Here is a 5,000-nt window from a genome sequence, read left to right on the forward strand (position 1 = left end):
TTGATCTAATAAAAGCGTCCCTTCCATCTCTGGTCGGGACTCTGTTTGCATGTATTAGCTCTAGAATTACCACAGTTATCCAAGTAACGTGGGTACGATCTAAGGAACCATAACTGATTTAATGAGCCATTCGCGGTTTCACCTTAATGCGGCTTGTACTGAGACATGCATGGCTTAATCTTTGAGACAAGCATATGACTACTGGCAGGATCAACCAGGGAGCTGCGTCAACTAGAGCTGAGCAGCCGGCCGCCCGGGAGTGTGTCCCGGGGGCCCGCGCGAACACGCAAGCGTCCGCTCAATTATTCTGCAAACAGGAGGAGGCTGAGCTCCCCTGCACAATACACCTCGAAACCCTCTCAGGTCCCGGCGGCGCGCAGCGCCGTCCTAAGTACTTGGTCGGGTTCGAGAGAGGCGCAATCGCCCGGAGTTTGGCGAGTAGACGCTTTAGGTGCGACCACCCGTGCTCCCAACTGAGCTTGCCGCTGCCGACAGAGGCCCGGGAGCGTGCTGTCGTGGCATTGCCGGCGGGAGACAACACGCGCCACCTACGGTGACCGGCAGCTCCAACGCCAGCGCCACAGAAGGACAAAAGCCCCACTTGGGTGCCGAAGCGAACTCTCCCAGCACAGCGCACGCGCCAACACGTCCGCACAGCTGCGATACAAACCACCTGCGAGAACCGCAGAGGCGACCGAGCAGCAGACGGCGTCGCGGCGCCGAGCGCCGGGCGGCGGCGCATCCTCAGCGCACACAGTCCTCAATCGGACCAGCACACTGCAGATGTCCACCGCGCTTCGCACCGGGCCCGCGAGGACCTACTTTGGCCGCACGGCGCCGCGTGCAGGGTGCGCCGGCGCGCAGCTGCGCCGCCTGCCGCCTCCGTCGGCCGGCGCGCCTGCCACTGGCCGCCCCCACCAGCCGGCTGTAGCGCGTGCGCCCACGCACCGCGCGGCCAGCACGCCGGGAGGCCCCCCCTCACCGGCCGGGGACGGTCCCACCCAGCCACCGCCGCGTATCGCTTCACACCCAGATGCCATTCACGTTCGTGGGCATGGTGGGTATCGCTGGAACAACCGGTTGGTAGCTCAACCGATCGTCGCCATCACTGATTCACCTCTAGCGAGAACAACCGCACCACAACGGTTTACCAGTTGTTCATTTGCATAACGTCACCAGCAAACGTAGGCGTCCATCGCCATTTGCAAATTCAACGATTGTTGCATGCCTGTGTCAGGTGTCACGACACACTATGTCTGCCCACATACACGCAACAACATGTGCACGCTTCGCGAACACGTGGAAGGTGGCCCCCGTACGTATGCGATGTCCATTGCGCGAACGACTGTCAACCGGCCTCTGTCGCATGTCGCAGATGTGGAACGCAGTGCACCATGCTATCACGGTGTGTGAGAAGAGACGACTACGTCTGACAACACGCGCCACTACATCAACAGACGGCTCATGCTGATCGCCATCCAGGGCATACCACACTGCAATCCAGCTCTTATAGGGAGACGACACGTAGCTGAGTGCACAACATTTGGACCGCATGGTTCGCCGTTGTTGGCGCAGTCGTTGTACGGTCACATGTACCACGATGTATCATTCAGTACATGAGGACCAATGTGCAGTACAGTGTGTGATTTGGACGTACAACATCAGCGGACAGTTGACACAGGCCGTACCACAGCGTAGGCTAAGTGCTTCGCACATGCGAATGCCAATGAACAACTGCAAATGCCAATGAACAACTGCAAAGGGCATTGAGCATGTACGTCCTGCTGCCATCCACATTACAGTGTATAGCTGCAAGGTGTTTAACATGAAGCGATACACTGGGGACCGGGCAGTGCGAGTAGCAAACTATATTGCGGGGGTTGCAGTTAGGCAACACTACACTAATTTAACGCGTCGTATGACAATTACAGAGCAGGTTAAGGCCCAACGTGTGTTGGGTTAAGGCCCAACGTGTGTTGGGTTAAGGCCCAACGTGTGTTGGGTTAAGGCCCAACGTGTGTTGGGTTAAGGCCCAACGTGTGTTGGGTTAAGGCCCAACGTGTGTTGGGTTAAGGCCCAACGTGTGTTGGGTTAAGGCCCAACGTGTGTTGGGTTAAGGCCCAACGTGTGTTGGGTTACGTTAAGGGGCAATGTGGGTTACGTTAAGGGGCAATGTGGGTTACGTTAAGGGGCAATGTGGGTTACGTTACGGCGCAATATAGGTTACGTTACGGCGCAATATAGGTTACGTTAAGGCGCAATATCGGTTACGTTAAGGCGCAATACAGGTTACGTTAAGGCGCAATACAGGTTACGTTAAGGCGCAATACAGGTTACGTTAAGGCGCAATACAGGTTACGTTAAGGCGCAATACAGGTTACGTTAAGGCGCAATACAGGTTACGTTAAGGCGCAATACAGGTTACGTTAAGGCGCAATGCAGGTTACGTTAAGGCGCAATGCAGGTTACGTTAAGGCGCAATACAGGTTACGTTAAGGCGCAATACAGGTTACGTTAAGGCGCAATACAGGTTACGTTAAGGCGCAATACAGGTTACGTTAAGGCGCAATACAGGTTACGTTAAGGCGCAATACAGGTTACGTTAAGGCGCAATACAGGTTACGTTAAGGCGCAATACAGGTTACGTTAAGGCGCAATACAGGTTACGTTAAGGCGCAATACAGGTTACGTTAAGGCGCAATACAGGTTACGTTAAGGCGCAATACAGGTTACGTTAAGGCGCAATACAGGTTACGTTAAGGCGCAATACAGGTTACGTTAAGGCGCAATACAGGTTACGTTAAGGCGCAATACAGGTTACGTTAAGGCGCAATACAGGTTACGTTAAGGCGCAATACAGGTTACGTTAAGGCGCAATACAGGTTACGTTAAGGCGCAATACAGGTTACGTTAAGGCGCAATACAGGTTACGTTAAGGCGCAATACAGGTTAGGTTAAGGCGCAATACAGGTTAGGTTAAGGCGCAATACAGGTTAGGTTAAGGTACGACATAGGTTAGGTTAAGGTACGACATAGGTTAGGTTAAGGTACGACATAGGTTAGGTTAAGGTACGACATAGGTTAGGTTAAGGTACGACATAGGTTAGGTTAAGGTACGACATAGGTTAGGTTAAGGTACGACATAGGTTAGGTTAAGGTACGACATAGGTTAGGTTAAGGTACGACATAGGTTAGGTTAAGGTACGACATAGGTTAGGTTAAGGTACGACATAGGTTAGGTTAAGGTACGACATAGGTTAGGTTAAGGTACGACATAGGTTAGGTTAAGGTACGACATAGGTTAGGTTAAGGTACGACATAGGTTAGGTTAAGGTACGACATAGGTTAGGTTAAGGTACGACATAGGTTAGGTTAAGGTACGACATAGGTTAGGTTAAGGTACGACATAGGTTAGGTTAAGGTACGACATAGGTTAGGTTAAGGTACGACATAGGTTAGGTTAAGGTACGACATAGGTTAGGTTAAGGTACGACATAGGTTAGGTTAAGGTACGACATAGGTTAGGTTAAGGTACGACATAGGTTAGGTTAAGGTACGACATAGGTTAGGTTAAGGTACGACATAGGTTAGGTTAAGGTACGACATAGGTTAGGTTAAGGTACGACATAGGTTAGGTTACGGTACGACATAGGTTAGGTTACGGTACGACATAGGTTAGGTTACGGTACGACATAGGTTAGGTTACGGTACGACATAGGTTAGGTTACGGTACGACATAGGTTAGGTTACGGTACGACATAGGTTAGGTTACGGTACGACATAGGTTAGGTTACGGTACGACATAGGTTAGGTTACGGTACGACATAGGTTAGGTTACGGTACGACATAGGTTAGGTTACGGTACGATATAGGTTAGGTTACGGTACGATATAGGTTAGGTTAAGGTACACATTGTTGTAAGGAAAGGTTTAATGGGGGGCGGGGCGGGGCGGCCGGTTTGTTGATTGTGATTATAGTAAGTGGATGCCTGCGGCATCATCTGATTTGCCACGTCAGGATGCACCTTTGGCTCATGACAGGCGGCGCTCTCATTCCATGCTTGTGGCAGACCTGTGTCTTTCATTCCTGCCATTGTTTGTGTGCTGTGAGAGGAGGCAGTATTGTGATGTTGGGTGCACCCCTGTGTAGGACATGTGTGGGTGTTGGTGGCTTGGCTGAGCAATGGTGGTTGTCGGGTGGGTGGGATATTCTGTTTTCTGAGTGGACCTCCCAGTCTGGTTATGACAGTGTGGATTGTCTAATGTGGCGGAGAGGATGCACTGGGTGTTGTTCCATGCTGGTGCTTACATATTGTCTGTGTGCGTGTTACAGGCAGAGAGTAGTGCGTGATAAGGGTGTGTGGCTGACGTGTGGTTGTGATTGTGAGCAGAGTCTTTCAGCATGTATACGGACAGTTGTATACATTATCTGTATTCTGATGGCTCTATCTATTACTAATCAGCGCCGTGTATACGTTTAATCCGGTTCCAGTCGAAACTGTTGTATCTCTGTACATTAGTGACACGGCGAGCCCGCTATGTAGTTACTCGTCTCGGCAGCTTCCACCGGTGTATGGCAAATGATTATAAGGAATCAGTCTAGTCGTCAATACCGATGGTGTGACGTCACATGTCTGGGGTGGGGGACGCTGCGCCCTTCCGGTGGGTCATGGCCTAGAAAGACTCTTCCCACGCAGGGGGGCGTGGACTGTCATTGACTCTTCCAGGTAATATACTTGCCGTACGTTCTTGCGACTGCGAGTGCAACGCTCACCGGTACCGACATGGATGGAGCGCCTCCTAGCTGACCGCTCAGCATCGGCATTCGTACAGAGAGCAACGCGGTCGCGTCTCTAGCTCGTAACTGGTACAGCCCGCAGCTCATGTATAGGGACAGCGGGAATGTCGCATATTGGAGATAACTCTTCATGAAACGCGTGTTATAGGGGTGGATTGCACATTGCGACTGCGGGAAAAGTCCGCCGTTCATCCGCTGGAGTT

The 5,000-nt window shown here is 51.8% G+C and overlaps 1 non-coding gene across 1 annotated transcript in view; it reads right to left on the reverse strand.

The window, feature by feature from the left end:
• Positions 1-221, reverse strand: part of LOC124576040 — a 1,910-nt gene extending 1,689 nt beyond the window's left edge. The window contains exon 1 of the ribosomal RNA XR_006972463.1: positions 1-221. This exon is cut by the window's left edge and continues 1,689 nt beyond it. This is a non-coding gene — a ribosomal RNA (small subunit ribosomal RNA).
• Positions 222-5,000: the final 4,779 nt, after the last annotated feature.

This window comes from Schistocerca americana, unplaced genomic scaffold, assembly GCF_021461395.2.
Source record: "Schistocerca americana isolate TAMUIC-IGC-003095 unplaced genomic scaffold, iqSchAmer2.1 HiC_scaffold_243, whole genome shotgun sequence".
In the NCBI taxonomy this organism is placed as follows: domain Eukaryota; kingdom Metazoa; phylum Arthropoda; class Insecta; order Orthoptera; family Acrididae; genus Schistocerca; species Schistocerca americana.